Source organism: Felis catus, chromosome A3 (genome assembly GCF_018350175.1).
Source record: "Felis catus isolate Fca126 chromosome A3, F.catus_Fca126_mat1.0, whole genome shotgun sequence".
In the NCBI taxonomy this organism is placed as follows: domain Eukaryota; kingdom Metazoa; phylum Chordata; class Mammalia; order Carnivora; family Felidae; genus Felis; species Felis catus.
The window spans coordinates 129,382,356-129,399,981 of NC_058370.1; the positions used below are offsets into that span (position 1 = coordinate 129,382,356).

At 42.3% G+C, this 17,626-nt stretch overlaps 1 long non-coding RNA gene across 1 annotated transcript; it reads left to right on the top strand.

The window, feature by feature from the left end:
- The first annotated feature begins 8,963 nt into the window (after positions 1–8,963).
- Positions 8,964–16,193, top strand: LOC123384230. The gene is made up of 4 exons (XR_006594959.1): positions 8,964–9,089; positions 12,116–12,391; positions 13,017–13,249; positions 15,806–16,193. It is a non-coding gene; the product is annotated as an uncharacterized LOC123384230 (long non-coding RNA).
- The last annotated feature ends 1,433 nt before the right edge of the window (positions 16,194–17,626 follow it).

The following is a 17,626-nucleotide window of genomic DNA, read 5'->3' on the forward strand; positions in this document are numbered from 1 at the left end:
ACACATACTTAACATAGCACTCCTCCTAACGCACACTCGGCCTATTTCTAAATCACTGAGGGCAAGGAAGGTAGCGTGTGTGTATTCCCAGGCTCCCATTCCATCATCTCTCTGGCTTTAACACTGTCCTGATTTCTCTCCATGTCATTGCCTCTGATCTTAGTACCTGAGCTTGTTCCTCCTACACAGCAGAGTAGCCTCTGTGTGTGGGTTCTGTCTTAGAGTGCCTGGATTCAGATCCTGGCTCCACTCTTATTAACTGTGTGGCTTTGGGTCAGATGTTTAATACCCATATGCCTCAGTTTACTCATGTTTAAAATACGAATAATAGTATTTTTCCTGAAGGAGTTTTGGTGAATATTAAGTGAGATAATGTATTAACAATACGCAGCATAGTGACTGGCCCAGAATGAGGTCTTAGTAAGTATTAGGTATGATTAAAGAATTTGGCCCTGCTGAGTCCAAAGTACTTTATTTCTCTGTATTCTGCCTTCATAATGTTCTGTATAATGCTATTATGATGATTATTGTCATATCGGAGTCATAATTTTAAATCTGAGTATTAGACCCAGAACATAGCTCAGATACTATCCACAGTATTAACTTGACATTTGATTTCAAAGCATGTATTGAACTTGTGCTCAGAACAGATATAGGGCTTGGGCCCGGAGAGCGAAAGGTAAAGAGAGCACATGTCCTGTTCCCAGTGGTGTTCATGTTGGACACGGAGAGCTGACCAGGATATGAGCGAAGGCAAATGAATAGGAGCAATAAAATGTTTTAGAAATGTGTAAAAGTTAGCACAGAAGAGGCAATTAGTAACTGAGGGAGGGGTCAGGAGGAGGCTGTCATACAGAGGGACTGTGCAGAATGAAGAAGACTTTTCTGAGAAGATAAGAGTGATGTCTTTCCGTTAAGAGGGGTGGCACATGTAATTGCTCAAGAGTCATGACAAATCTGATGTTTTCAGAAAACCTCAAAGTGGTTTGGTGTTAGTAGAATGTGCAGTAGGCTTGGAGGGGACCTTTTGTGAAACCACTTTAGAAATGGGTGTTAGGAAGACCATTCTGGCCCATAGTGTCCCATTTATACTGAAGGGGGAAAGGGGCAGAGGTGGATCACTGACCAGGCTGTGGCTGGAGATCAGGTGTCTTATAAACCCTCAGGCCACTATAACAAATACCATGCATTGGCTGGCTTCAACGAAAGAAATTTATATCTCACGGTTCTGGAGGCTCAATGTCCAAGATCAAGGTGCCAGCAAGGTCAGGGTGAGAACCTCTCCCGGCCTTGCACACAGCTGCCTCTTTTCCGTGTGGCCACATGGGGGGAGGAGCAAGAACAGAGAGACAGACAGACAGGAAACGCTCTTCTGTCTCTTCTTATTAAGGGCGCTAATGCTATCTTGAGGGCTCTACCACCCCCAGATTAGGACTTCAACACGAATTTTTGGGTGACAAAGCCATTCAGTCCATGGCAGTGGATAAACGAATGCTGAGGGCCTGGAATAAGGCAGAGGTAGTGGGGATATAGAAGAACACGCGGCTTTGAGCTATCCATAGGAAGTAGATCAATGGGGGTTGGCGACTACCTGGATAATTGGGATAATTGGATGAGGTGGGTGATTTATAGCTCTCTGGATTAGACATGTGAGTCATGCCTGGGGTGACCTGGGCAGACTGGCTCCATGCACCGCAAGTTGCTTTATGAAAAAGTATTTCTACTCTTTGTCCTACAGATCATAGCTCTGCAAAATATGAGCCACCCCCAGCTGTTTCTGAATTGCTGTCTTCCATTATTAATAATCATTCAGCAGGGCTTATTTTCGTACTGTTCTCCAAATACACAACACGACTTCTTGCCTTTAGAGCTTTGATCATGATGTTCCTTCCACAGCGCGGGTGCTCTGAAGTCCCCACCTAGTCTATCCTGGAAGGTGACTCTATTCTTACCTCTGAAAACTCCTAGCCCCTCAGGATTGTGCTACTCTGTTGCATCTGATGCTCCACTACATTTCACGGTTTTTCTGTGGCAGATACAATGCTATGTTCTCATCACTAATTCTCTTCCTGGGGACACAGGAAGATTACTTCCAGCTTCCCCATGGCTAGGGCCTCACCAGGGTGAAGGGGAGCTGATGTGATGTGTTGCCTCCGGCCTGAGGCAGAGAGCAGCATTGAGAACTCTCCAGGTTTCGCCTCTTCCGTCCGTGCATTCCCAAGGGGGAGCTCTCAAGGGTGGGGTTGGAAACAGAAGCAACCAGGGATGAGAGCTGCCAAAGAGACATAATTGACTTGCAGTTAGATTTTCTATGAGTGACAAGAAAGCAATGACAGCTTTCTTGTGGCGAATTACCTAGATTTGGGGATTGACTTGTTAACCCAGCAGAGTGTGATATGTCCTGACTAATATGACCACTAGTAGTATTTGGTGTCCCTGGTAGTGTAGGAACAAAACCAGGGATACTTTCTTTCTTTTTTTAATCTCACACTGTGTTTCTCTTGGTTCTTAATATATATTTTTTAATAGAATTGAAAAATTTTTATAACCTAATGATGGAAGAGTTTTCTCAGATGGAAGAGAAGATGAAAACCCAATGTCAACAGCTCCGTCTACTTTTGTTTTCCCCACTTTCCTTCCTTTCTCTCTCTCTCTTTCTTTCTCTTTCCTTCTTTCTCTCTTTCCTTCCTTCCTTCCTTCCTTCCTTCCTTCCTTCCTTCCTTCCTTCCTTCCTTCCTTCTTCCTTCCTTCCTTCTTCCTTCCTTCCTTCCTTCCTTCCTTCCTTCCTTCCTTCCTTCCTTCCTTCCTTCCTTGCTTCTTTTACCTCCTTTCAATTAATGCTTTGCCTTGTGTATCTAAGTCTGTTTCCTCAGGTCAGAAAATGAGCAGTGTTCATTGTCCAGGATTTGAGGATCTTTCTTCATCGTATTCTACTGAATTATCCTTTGCATTCATGGTTAATAAAGAGAGAAAATCTTGTCCTTCTGGTTATTAACATTCTTTGGTAGAAGTAAGCATGTACTTGTATTATTATTATTATTATTATTATTATTGAGGAGCACAGGAATGCTGACCTCAGCCAGAGTGTTGAATGTTGCTCTGGCGCCAAAGGGACTGGGTCCTCCTGTTCCCACTTGTGGATAACACAGTCTTCTACTGCATTTTCCCTTAATATCTCTGTTTAGATGTAATGCCGTCAATTTGAAATGTGTATATATTGCCTTCTGCCCTTGAGGACCTTCATCAAAATGAGTTGTTTTAACTAAAATGAGACACTAACAATTTCCTCCTGCCCTGCTATTTATTTTGTCACAAGAACCCTGTGCAACCATGAGACTTTGATTTGGCAAGTTTATTATCTTGAAAGTGACTTTCAAAATATCACAAATACTAATATATTATAGAAAAGCAAAAAAGAAATTCCTTATGGATGAGAGTAGCTACTTATGAAATCCTCAGGTCATCTTCTCCCAGGTTGAAGAACTGGTGGCAATTCTCTCTCATCTAATTCGCATGGCTGGTTTTAAGAGAAAATTTGAGACACAGCACTTTCTGTTTTGTTTCTGTTTTCTTGTTTTTAAATGCAGCTGTGTGTTGAAACCATATTCTCTTTTTTCTATCTCAAAGAAAGTTTCATATGAGACAAAAGGTGTTAATGAAGCAAGGAGAACACAAAATGAGATTTTAACTCAAATAATCTTTATGCAACAAATAAAGTGTAATAATACCTACATAATGAAATGTGGGAGATACACAAAAGAGTTAATAGAAATCAATTCAGATATTAATTTATATCAATAAGGCTATGAAAAATCTAGCAAACAAAAAATGTAGCATTTCAATATATATATATATACACTTATTAATATTTATGTACTTTTATATTTATGTTCTTATATGCCACTTAATTATAGACTTATTTTACTTGTAAAAGTATAGATTGGCATCCAGATCAAACTTTACACCTCCCAAATAGAAGATATGTTTTCTTTTCTAGAACACATAAATATTTTCAAACTGACTATATTTTTGGGCATAATGGAAATATTTATGTATTTCTCACAGTGTACATAGTACAGACATTATACTTATACTTCGTTGAAAAAATTCTTTTTTTTTTTATTATATAAGTTTCAGGTATATGCCCTTATAATTCGACATTTTATGCACTACAAAGGGATCATCCCCAAAAGTCTAGTTACCACCCATCAGAAGAATTATTTCTCTCTCTCTCTCTTTCTATTGTTTTAGAGAGAGAGAAAGAGTGAGAGAGATCACAAGCAGGGGAGAGGGACAGAGGGAGAGAGACAGAGAGAGAGAGAGAGAGAGAGAATCCCAAGCAGGCTCCATCCTTAGGGTAAAGCCTGATGCAGGACTCAGTCTCACAACCCTGAGATCATGACCTGATCTAAAATCAAGAGTTGGAAGCTCAAGTGACTGAGCTCTCTGAAAGTGTCAACTGACACTCACTGAAAGTGTATGTTTATAATGCTTTGAAATATATATATATATTTGAAGTATATATAAATATATGTATATTTAAATATACTAAATATATTTAATATATTTATATATATAATATAATATATAATAATATATATTATATTATATATAATATAATATATATTATATAATTTATATATAATATAAATATACTAAATATATTTAATATATTAAATATAATATATATAAATATAAGTATATAAGTATATATAAATATAAGTATATAAATATATATAAATATATAAATATATTTATATTTTTATATATTTAAATATAAATATATATAAATATAAATATATAAATATATTTATATTTTTTATATATTTAAATATAAATATAAATATAAATATAAATATAAATATAAATATAAATATAAATAAATATAAATATATATTTCCCCCTCCCCCACTGAGTCCTCTTTCTGGAATGAAGGGAGAAGGACTAGAAGAGTTAGTTTTCTACCTTTTGTCAACTCTGTTGTGCTAACAAGGGCAACCTGGACCTGGAGTGGGAATGTGGAGACTCGGGTCGTTTGTTGGTCACCACATCTCTGGGAGGCTTTGAATTAGCACACACCTTCTTATGGGACTGCTCTCTAGTTTGCGAATTACATAGACTCTGAGTCCATTATGGGTGTCAACCAAGAGTATAAATGAGAACCAATCAGAGAGCATCCTTAAAACTCACATTCCCGGTTTCAGGAACGATTGAATCAGGATGTGTGTGTGTGTGTGTGTGTGTGTGTGTGTGTGTGTGTGTGTGGTGGGGGACAAGATACCAGTAGTTTCAAGGAGCTTTTCAGGAGACCACGTGGGCATGGATCCAGAGGTTGGCATCCTGTGGATGCAGGCATTCCGTAGAGTTTTGGTGGTAAATGGAAAAGAGAGGAATCTGGAGCCAGAATGCACAGCCCTGCATTAGGGACTGGGAGACAGCCCTGAGGGGCTGGGTGGCTGCAGAAAGCGGGCGGGGCAGGGCAGCACCAAAGCTGAGGCACACCCCTGCATCCTCACCAGGCTCTGTATCTGGTTTATAGTGTGTGTCTGCCTCTGTTTGCAGTGGTGATGACTGTTTTTAAAATAGCAGTTTAAATTTTTTTAATGTTTATTTATTTTTGAGAGAGGGACAGACAGACTGTGAGCAGGGAAGGGGCAGAGAGAGGGAGACCCAGAATCGGAAGCAGGCTCCAGGCTCCACGCTGCCAGCACAGAGCCCGGCGCGGGGCTCGAACCCATGAACCGTGAGATCATGACCTGAGCCGAAGTCGGACCGTCCACCGACTAAACCACCCGGGTGCCCCTAAAATAGCAGTTTTACAAAAGCAGTTTCCCAGCTGCTCTGGGGGTGGGGTAAAGCCTATGTCCTGTCCCCCCCCTCCCCCTTACTGGACCTGGTGTTCCTCCTCATGGACTAATCTAAGAACAAGACACTACTTTCCTGACCTCCCTGGAATGCTCGTTTGCATCCTTTTTCAGTCATTCTATTTTATTCGTGTCTCCTTCATTGTGTCTGGGGACTGTCTGCTTCTTGAAGCAGGGACTAGGTCTGCTGCTTTTCTGCGCACTTCCTCTCCTTATTGTGTTGGGCACACGGTAGGTACAGTGTGAATGTGACTTCGATAAATAAAAGCTCAATTCATGTAGATCAGTGGAATAGGAATAATTATTCGATGGAGACACTGATAACTTGAATGCATTTTATCTGGAAGAGATTCGGTTGTGTTAATACCCGCACGTGCCTTTCCAGCATCGCTTCAGACTAGATCCTGAAGAGTGGTATCTCCCCATTACAGGTAAAAAAACTGAGGCACCGAGAGGTCTAGTGTCTTGCTCAGATTGCATAGAATGCAAATCCAAGAATAAATATTGATAGTTAGCCTCTCCGGTGTGCATATCAGCTTATTCTTCACAACAGTGTGAGCTAGGAGGCACAGGGATTACTTGCGTTTTGGAATTGAGGACCTCAGGCTCAGAGAGGTGAAGTGTCAGGCAGGAGGTTACTGGAGGAGACAGTCTCAGTGAGATAATGTTACGACAAACAGGACACACTCATAAGTCCCGACAAAATGCTAAGTACAAACCCCTTAAGAACAGGTAAGATGGGGCCATGCTCTAAGGGAGGACAAGGCACTTGGGAAAGGAGGACGGGGGGCTGGGGAAAGTCGGTGGGTTAACATGGAACTGGAGCTCAGGAGATTGGGGGTTTCTCCTGACTCTCCCATAAATTTGTTATGTCAGCTGGGGAAGGTTAATTCCTTGGCTTTGGCCTGTTTCCTCACCCACAGAATGAGAGAAATGAACCAGGTTATTTGTAAAGTTCCTCATAGCTCAACCGTGCTGACTGAATTAGGTAGGGATGCCATAGTAGAAAACAATGACTTGTTGAACGGTTTTAGAATAAAGGTATAGTTTACTGATTTTCATGATTCCAACAAAATTTTATGGGCAACATTGTGTTTAAGTCAGATTATCCCCCGAGACCCTTCAACGTTGGGGAAGGGGGATACCCCCTTATCCACGGGGGTATGTGCCAGACTCCCATGGATGCCCGAAACCACAGAGATGTATATTATGGTTCTCCCTATGCAAACATACTTACGATAAAGTTTACACTGTCACATAGGTGCAGTAAGAGATTAACAGCTAATTATAAAATAAAACCATTATCACAACACGCTGTCATAAAAGTTATCGGAATGTGCTCTCTCTCACAAAATCTCTTACTGTCCTGCACTCACCCTTCTTCTTGTGGTGACGTGCGGTGAGAAAAGGCCAACCTGATGACGTGACATGAGGTTAGGCTACTGTCAACCTCGTGAGGCTGTATCGTCTGCCTGGGAACCCCTTTGGCCATGCTTCACTGAAACCTTGGAAAGCAGAACCGTGGGGGGCTGGGGGAAGGGGCTACTGTGATATTTCAGTGTCACGGGGTCATGGAGGCCAGCATGAAGCATGTGTCACCCTCTTTTAGGCTCTCTTCCCTCCTGTCACCGAAGGCCATGATGGAATAGGCATCGGTCACCTCGGCCCCGCTAGTTGTATGATCTTGGGTAAAAAACTCAGTTTCTTCCTTGAAAATTAGGAATAAAACGATCAGACTTGCCCCTTCCAAGGGGCCCAATAACCTGTGTGAGAGCATTGTGTAAACCGTATAGCACCCCCTAAAGACTCCTGCAAGTGTGAGGGATTCCTTTTTTTTTTTTTAATTTAATTTATTTATTTACTTAAAAAAATTTTTTTAACATTTATTTATTTTTTGAGAGACAGAGAGAGACAGGAAAGACAGAGTATGAGCGAGGGAAGGGCAGAGAGAGAGGGAGACACAGAATCCGAAGCAGGCTCCAGGCTCTGAGCTGTCAGCACTGAGCCCAACTGGGGGCTGGAACCCATGAACCTTGAGATCGTGACCTTAGCCAAAGTCGGATGCTCAACCAACTGAGCCACGCAGGTGCCCCTAAATTTTTTTTTTAATGTTTAGTTATTAGTGAGAGAGAGAGAGAGAGAGAGAGAGCATGAACGGGGGGAGGAGCAGAGAGAGAGAGAGAGAGAGAGAGAGAGAGAGAGAGAGAGAAGGAGACAGAGGATCTGAAGTGGTCTCCCTGCTGATAGCAGAGAGCCCAATGTGGGGCTCAAACTCACAAACCGCAAGATCATGACCTGAGCCGAAATCAGACGCTTAACCAACTGAGTCACCCAGTTTCCCCAGGGATTTTTGATGACTATGCCAGTGACCTCTGGTCTTTTGTGTGGCTTCGGGACAGTGAGGAACTCCCCTTGCCTGGATCACACTCAACTCCGGCATCAAAGTCGGGCTCAGGGACAAAAGTGAAACTCTACCGGTTAGCTTTATCTAAATCCCTCTAGTTAGCTGGCTTGTTTCCCAGAACCTCATCGAAATGGAGTATGAACCAACCAGGTTGGCCAGCCCAGAACGGAAAGTAAATACCATTACGACCTCACCTGTGCTGGGTGCTGCATTTACCCACCCTCATTACCGGCCCCAGTGCCTTATCACAGTGTGCAACCTTGAACAAGTCGTCACTTCCCTTCCTGGGCCTGAGTTTCTTGCTTTTTTCAAATCTTAGAGGATTTGACAGGGTGATTTCTGGACTCCATCCAGCCTCTTGAATTAGCAGGATTTTTACATGAAGAGTTTGTTCACATATAAAACAGCATCAGGGACCCTCCAGTGTAAGTGTGGTAGCTTCAAGCCAGCACATCCCTGTGCTGGCAGGGACAAGGTGCACCGGATAGCCCCCTACTGACTTTTTCCTTTTTCTGTTTTTCCCCCTAGCTGAGTCATGTGGGCTTGATTGGAACAGAGGCCTGTTGCCAGATGTAAGCATGAGTCCCACTGCGCTGCCTGGGAGGTGACACCAGCTCAGAAATCTTGAACGTGAGCTCTTTAGCAGCTGGGGATCAGAGGCTCTGGGCAAAGATTGGGGTCAGGTCCAGACAAACCGAGGGGTGAGAAAGCACTCCCTGGGGCTCCTGGGAAGGCAGCCCTGCCTCTTGTCCTCACGCGGCTGGACAGGGCCATGGTGCCGAGACCTATACTCCAGACATCTTGCTCCTAGGACACGGATGGTAATTGCACACCCTACCAGTTAAGGAACTTGTATAATTTGATAGGATAATGCAAGGGTATAGAAGGTCAAACTGCAAACAGAACAAGAATATTATTATCCTGATGACAGCACAGTGATTTCTGAAGGGTAGGAGAGTGGGGAGGGACATGCTTCTCGCTGGTTCTGGTTCTGAGAGTGCTCTTTACATTATAATGTATGGGCTGCATTTACCTGACAGATCACTTTCTGATAACTCATTGAACATTCATTGTCTTATGCATCTTTCTGTGTCCATATTTACGCCACAGTTTTTAAGTTAAAAAAAAAAAATATATATATATATTAGGGTGTGCAAAGCATACAGAACACGCCCATATATAGGGCATGGCAAAAAGTCAGCATTTAGTTTTTATGGGGGCAGTTGTCCTCAGCTGGCTGAAACTAATCAGGAATGTCCCTCTCCCCTTGTTTCCCGATCGTATCCCACTGGCTAGAGTAGCTCACAGGTGCAGAGAGGCACCTTCGTAGGTAGTTTTGTGGCCACACCAACAGTTCCAACTCCACCTCTGATCCTTACTGTCGGTGTCGACAATTTGTTTCTATCTGAGCCTCGTTCATCCCCCCTCCTCGTTAGCAGACATTATTAGGTCCTTGCTATTTGGCAGGCACCATGGGAGTAAAATCCAAGATGAAATGGTGAGGGACTCCCCTCTTTTGAGGAATTAGACGTCCACCATGGGTACCATGGGTAACAGATCCGTACCATGATGTTTTTGAAGGGTCAGGCTTCAGTTTTCTCATCTGTAGGTCTGACGACATATTTATAGGCACAGGCACATCCTCAGAAAGGGTAGTTGTTGTCTGAGTTGCTGTTATGAAAGAGCACTGTCAGTGGGTCCTAGCTGGCGAGTGCGTGGGGCTGGGGATCTCTCATCTGGCTTCGGCAGCACAGATGTGATGTCAATTGACAAAGCAAAGTTGGGAGGGTATTTAAAATTCAATTTTTGCAATTCAAGCAGAGTGATGCCCACCCCCCTCCCCCCCGGAAGTGCAAGTGGGAGGGCCAGTGCTCAGGCCCAGCTGAGCTGCCGGGGCAATACTCCCAAGTGTGGAAAAAGCTATGCTCACCAGCTCCAGCCACCATGTCTCCTGGAAACTGTACAAACACTGTCACATTTTAAAGAACCTCCTGGGATTCCAGAATAAACCAACTTTCTCGTTTTTATGTACTTATTATCATTATTATTATTATTATTATTATTATTATTATTTACAGTTTTATTTCTTTATTTTGAGAGAGAGAGAGAGAGCATGGGTGAGGAGGGGTGAAAGAGAGAGAGAGAGAGAGAGAGAGAGAGAGAGAGAGAGAGAGAATCCCAAGAAGGTTCCACACTCAGCGCAGAGCCTGACACAGAGCTCGAACTCATGAACCATGAGATCGTGACCTGAGCCGAAATCAAGAGTCAGACGCTTAGCTAACTGAGCCACCCAGGCGCCCCCAACTTTCTCGGTTTTAGAATAAAAAAAGTAAAACAATTTCAGCCTCCCTAAAACATTGAAGTATGCTGTAGTATTAGTAATTAGTTGTGGATTTCTATCTTTTGTAGGGCAGCATTTTGTTTTAACATAATTTTTTCTATAAATGTTTTATTTAGTTTGCTGTGTACATCATCAATTCTTTCTGCATTAGAGTTCCATCCTTTCATCTTTCTTCTAGCTTTCACACAATGATACTGTAGGGGATGATTTCTTTAAAGTTAATATGTGAGTCAACGTGCTAAATAAATCACAGCACTCATTTAAAAACCTTTGGTGTATATGCTAATCCCTTGTTCCAGAAAATGCAGTTAATGCATCTGGGTGCACAGCCAGACCTCTTCTAACCAGGAGCTCAGTGTTAAGCAAGCTCTTATGGCAAAGCCTCCTTGTCTGGGGGGTGGGGGGCGGGGGGTGGGGGTGGGCAAGGTGATTTTTCCCAGCCCTTTGCAAAGCACATAAATGCTTGTCTTCTAGATATTCTCGTTCTCTTTTTGTGCCCTCATTCTGCCTCCTGGCTCCTTCCCTCCAAGTCTTTAATGCCCTTCTGCCGGACCTGTTGGCCAGATCCCATCCCTCCAATTGCTGAACCCCATTTATACATTTTCCCTATCAGGACTCCTACTCCCTCCCAACTTCTTTTCCTAGATTCCTTTGTCAGCAATCTGTTCTGTCCACTTGACCATGCCCAGCATTTGATGGATGCTGTGGAAGGTCAAAAGATCACAAAGACCGTCTCAGCCTCCAAGGACTCAATAGACCAGTAAAGGGAAAACTCTAAGAATCTGCAGAAAAGTATGGGCCCTCTTCATAGGAGAAATTACACACACATTGCCCTAGGAAGTCCCTATCATCTCTGAATCATGGCATCCAGATTAAGAAGCCTGATGAGGGGCCCCGGGGTGGCTCAGTAGGTTAAGCATCTGACTTTGGCTCATGTCATGATCTAGGATTCTGTGTCCCCCTCTCTCTCTGCCCCTCCCCTGCTTGTACTCTCTCTCTCTCTCTCAAATAAATAAACATTAAAAAAATAAGAAAAAAAAGAAGCCTGATGAGAACTGACATAATGGAAATATATATATGGTAGAGTTGAGGCACTTCCCAACTAAATCCCTATTCACTTTGGGTTTTGTCTCTGAGTGACATAAGAGAAGAAAACATGATAGGCTATGATAGCTATAAAACAAGATAGAATAAAAAGAGAAGGCCATGGAAAATGGAAGGCAATGGGAAATTCTTTGTAAAATAGCATTTACCATATCAGACCACATCAATAACCAATAAGTACTTGAAGTGAAAACTGGTGCACCTTCTCTTTCTTTGATAGACGTTAAGAGTATTGTTTATCATTACCTGCTTCCCCTTGCCATCTGGACGCATAAAAGCTTTGTCGCTTTGTAGTTGAGTAGGACTATATGACCTGCCTTGGAAGCGACATCTGTCACCCCAGGCTGACACAGTGGAAATCCCACTTGCAATTCTCCAGCTGCCTTTCTCTTTCCCTACCAGGCAGGAAACTTCGTGTTGACATGGTGGGGCCACCCAACTGAAGCGAACGCACTATTGATCAACACAGAAGTGTCACTCAGGCCTGCACTAGAATCTGCATGAATGGACACATCAACACTTTCCCTCGTGGAGTTTTGGGAGTCTTTCTTCTTGCACTGTACTCTGTTGGAAATACTAATGCATCCACTAATGCATCTCCCAGGGGCACTGGCACTGAAGAAGAGGGGCATGCCGATTTCCATGGATCTCTGATTTGTGGATCAATAGTTTTGAGCAGTAGGTTCCTCCTTGTGTATAATACCTCTTTTTGTCCTCCTCTACATAGAGCATAATAAAAATGTCAACCACATCTGTATGTCAAAATAAAAATAGCCACAGTTTTGACCTCTCTTGTCTGAAATGTTGGTGGCTTCAATTTTAAAGGAATAATTTGTTACAAAGTGCCTTACAGCCATTGCTAGAAGTGTGTGTTCTAGTTGGTTCTTTCCCCAGGAAATTGTGTGAATGGCATGTGGGCGAGAAGAGGGTCAACACATGACCACTAATGTGATTAATTAAAGGGCTTAGTATAAATGACCGGTGGTATTTAGTGGTACCTTGGAGGGATTAATGCTGGTTAAACACATGGGTGGAGGGGGCAGATTAATGAATAATTCAGCAGCTGTGAAAGGGTGGGAGCATTTTTAGATGGAGAAATTAATAAACATCTCTACCTCCATATTACATGTGAGGGATCTCACTTTAATCCTTTAAATGCCTTCACCCTCTGTAATTGGGTAATTAGTTTAGGAGACTGTGTAACAAATACCCAAGGAGAATGAAAAACAGCAAACGCATATGAATAAATAGGAGCTTTTAATTTTATTTCAAATCAGCACTTTCCATTTCTTTTCTTGTTCAGGTGTAACGATCCTCACAGGGGTCTTACTGCCTTTCCACAAGGATGGGGGCCAGTTGCGTGGCCTTAAAAGTGTCGCAGATGGTGCAGAACTGGAAACCTACTGGTACTCATTTAAGTGCCTTTTAGCTCATTTCTGAGCAGGCCATCAAAAAAGAAGTTAAGGCTGGACCCGAGGAAGCCATCTATGAGGTGGACACACCAGACCTTAAATGAGCCTTGGTCAATGCTCGGTGGTAAGAGAATGTCACAATATATTTTGTATTGTTTGACTTTTGAGTCTTACCCCTTCTCCCTTCCTTTCTTCAACTACCCCCCTTCTTACTGGCATTGTTTCTCTTTCTGTGACCTTTTCCTGCCTTCATCACAGAGCTAGTTGCTATGGGATGTTCGAGACCTCATCCTTGAGAAGTTCACAATTGACCTGGAGTTGGAGGAATGAGACATAGACCTGAGAGAAATTAACTAATTATGAGACAATACATGCTTTGTACAAATTGGAGGCAGGGGGCAGGTGATGAGGTCTCTGTGGGCCTTCATGGCATTGGCTTCAGATTTATCTTTCTCCTTTCTGCTTCTTCACATCTCCCCCCCAAACACATGCCTTTATTTTCTTCTCCAGCTCCATGGCCTGTGCCTGCCCCAGGATAGCTTTGATCTTTGGTGATCATGAGGCTGCAGATTACTTTTCAAATACATTATTTTGTCTATGTAATTGGTCATGGAAGGACAGCAGCTGTTAACCCAAAAAGATAATTCTGACAGATTCAGTATGATGAAAAAATGGCTGATTGTTCTTTGTTGAGTCTCAGAGATGGGACATCTTCTTTGGAATGTGAACATAAGGCCAAGAGAACCTCCAAAATGAAGAGAATAGGAGGCTTAGGAAAGTGAGGATCACAGTGAGAGGTTTGGGGCTTACCCCTGTGGGGGGCTGTGGCTGAAGGCAGAGACCACCTTCAGTATTTAAGTCCTTCCAACCTCGTATTTTGTTATTTGCTTCCCAGATAACCTTTGTGGGCTTCTTCCTTTTGTGGGAGGGGGATGGATTAAAACTGTTAACGTTTACTAGTGCTTGCTATGTACTAGGCATTGTTTCAAGAGCTTTACTTTCCCTTTTTTCTACCTTCCTTTCTTTCATTATTTCCTCTTTTTCATCATGGTAAGAGCACTTAATAGGAGAGTGTATTTTAAGTGTATTGTTAACTATGGGCACTACGCCATACAGCAGATCTCTAGACATTGTCTATCGAGGGAAGAATGGACAAGTAAAATGTGGCATGTAGAATATTACAACATAGTAGAATACAATAGAACATTTGTTATTCAGCCTTAAGAAAAGAAGGAAATGCTGCCATTTGAGACAACATGGCTGAATCTTGAGGTCATTGTGGTAAGTGAACGAAGCCAGTCACAGGACAGATGCCACATGATTGTACTTATGTGAGGTATCTAAGACAGTCAAGCTCATAGAAGAAGAGAGCGAAATGGTGGTTACCAGTGGCTGAGGGGCAGGAAATCGGGAGTTGCTCTTCAAGGGGTATAAAGTTTCAGGTCTTCTGGGTTCTGTGTATCCCAGCAGCAGCCTCTTGCTGGGGGCGAGGACTGCATCCTCAGCCTCCAACTCTTCTCAGAGAGGCCATTGTCCCCTAGACAAGTGGTGGATACCTCACTGACCATCCCCTTTTCTAGAGCTTTCAGTTCCCATCTGTAGGTCTCGTGGGTCTTCTCCCAGTGGGTTTTGTTTCATTAACCCTGGAAACCTGAAGGAAATCCCATTCTGTTCTTGGGAAGAATTCACTTAACACTTCAGTCTCCTGCTCTGTGCACCATGGGAAGTTAGTATATTTGTTGATGGTGAAAATGAACTCTTTGAGATAGTGTGATACCCAAGTTTTGTCACTGCAGTCTTTTATTTTAATTAGCTTTTTAAAAAAAAGTTTATTTATTTTGAGAGAGAGAGCAAGGGAGGAGCAGAGATAGAGGGAGAGAGAAAGAAACTCAAGCAGGCTCTGCACTAAGAGTGCAGAGCCTGATGGGGGGCTTGAACTCACAAACTGTGAGATTATGACCTGAGCTGAAATCAACAGTCAGATGCTTAACTGACTGAGCCACCAGGCACCCCATTTAAAAAAGAAAAGTTTATTTATTTTGAAAGACAGAGAGAGAGAGAGAGAGAGAGAGAGAGAGAGAGAGAGAGAGAGAGGGAGAGGAAATATCACTGCAGTCTTTTGCATGGAGATCACTCTGCTGGATTTTGTCTCACGACAGAGGCCCAGTTCTGGGCTATCAGCCCTCACCAATGATTGGCACATGCCTCCCAAAAAGGGAAAAGTTCTCCACATGCCTCTGCAAGGAGCTTCCTTCTCTGGAGTTTTAGAGTCTTAGTTCTCATTTCTTCGCTGATTCTTTGAAATGTGTATTTGTTTAATTTATCTTGCTTTTCTGAGTGTTTTTGGTGAAATAATTACTGCGCCTGGAAGATCTCCCTCTTTGCCAAAAGCAAAAGTTCTCCAAACGTAGTATCCAATTTACCGGAAGCGGAAAGCCAACATTATTACCACAAAACCATTATTAGACAGTTCGGCAGAGCCAGCCAACCAACAAATAATGGATATCAGGTGGGGGTGTCACGATTTTACAACCAGTTACTTACTATGCAGCTAACTCAACAAACAACACATCGCATTCTTTATATAGCGTTGAACAGCTTACTGGGTCCAGTAGCAGAGATGTTACTAATCTCTACTTTAGAAAGATTTAAAGGTCATCCCTGCTTTGTTTTTTAATAGGAAGAGTCCAGGCATCAAATACTACCTGTTTCAGTTATTTTAAAGCAGGGAGAAACAAGGGGAGAAAATTCGGCTCCTAAGAACTTCTTGAAGGAAACCAGTCTTTACAAGACCCACTTCTGAACTACGATACTGCTCAACTTTGCTACAGGTGAGTAGCATCATTTCACAAGCAAAGGCAATTCCACTTCCCCCTTCTGAGCCTCCGTGCGCCGATCCCCAACATGAGGGTGTTGGATTAAATGATAGTTGAAGTGTCTTTTCTTTGATTCTTTTAATGACATGAGATTTACTTTTGAGATTCCCACTTTTTGCCCCACACATTCATTGCTCAATAAGTCAGTTTGTGAAACCATACTCGAAAAATTCCGTATCAATGAGTATAATGCTTCCCCCTGGCTCTAGGCTTATCCATTATCCAGAACATCTCTAACTTACGCGTAGTAGTGCCGTCCTAATACAGAAAATCTGCATCATTATCTTTTATCCTGCTCTGTATGGCAGGATCCACTTCAGAAACTTTGAGGCTAGTCTCATTAGGAGTCATGACATTGATTTAGACTCCAAGGTTAAGTTGATGCCAACCCCACCCTCCAAAGCACCCGAAATCCCCTTGCCCCTCCCCATAGTCCCCTTGCCCCTTTGCATTCCCCTCCACCATACCCTGTGTTTCCGGTGTGATTTTTAATACTCAGTGCCTTGTCTCAAACATCATCCTTTCTGGTTCTTTCTATCAACATTTATACCTCAGACCTCCCCCAGTTCTATTCCATCAAAGGCTATATCTTAAAAGTTTAGAACTGGAAGGCCACCCTGCCCTGAAGTAATCTGCAACCACCACTCCATTTGACCCATTAACCAGTGTTGTCAATAGAAGTACAAAGTGAGTCCCGTATGTAATTTTAAATTTTCTAGTAGCCACGTTAAAAAAAAAAAAGTAAAATGAAACAGGTGAAATTAATATATTTTCATCAACCCAGTAGATCTGTAACACTATTATTTCAATACAAATTCACTGTAAAATGTATTGGTAAAATATTCATACACTTTTTCTCATTTTAAATATCTGGGATTCTGTATGTGTTCTATACTTACGGCATACTTCAAACTAGTCTAGGTGTACTTCAAGTGCTCAATAGCCACCAAAGGCCAGTGGCTACCATAGGGGACAGCACAGGATCAGAACAACAAAGTTTAGAGGAGCAAATGACTTGCCTAAGGTTGTGCAAGTAGTTGACAACAAAGCCAAGTCTCCTGATCCCTGTTGTAGTGCTTTTCCTGAAATACATCCTTTTTCTGAGAGTGATACTACTTAGGATGGCTTTGAACAATTTGGAAAACAGATTATATGAATCTATAGTGATTTGGTGGTGAAAAAAGTAAGCACAATGCTAAAAAGGAGGTTATACATTCAAGTAACTTCTGTATTTTAGGGGGTTACTATTATATGAGGAATATTGTAAACAGATGATTTCATTTCCCGTGATACTGATGGACAGAAGGAGTTTGTCTAAATTGCGATGTGAAAATCTTTCTTCTTTCAGGTATATTTTGTTTTTTACTCCAATAAATATCATCCATACTAGGATCTGGGCACTAAGAAATTACCGTGCATTTCAATTAAAATCTATAAAAATGTACATTTTAAAAAGAGCACTTATGTGAGGACAGGTCATGTCAGGACCTGAGCGTGTCCTTTTCCATCTGTGTCTAATTGCCTAGCATCAGAGCCCAGCCTAAAGTCTTGTCTCTGGCTTTAAAACTCCTGTTATATTAGATCCATTTCAGGACCACTTGTGCCCATGGGACTCTATAGATAAA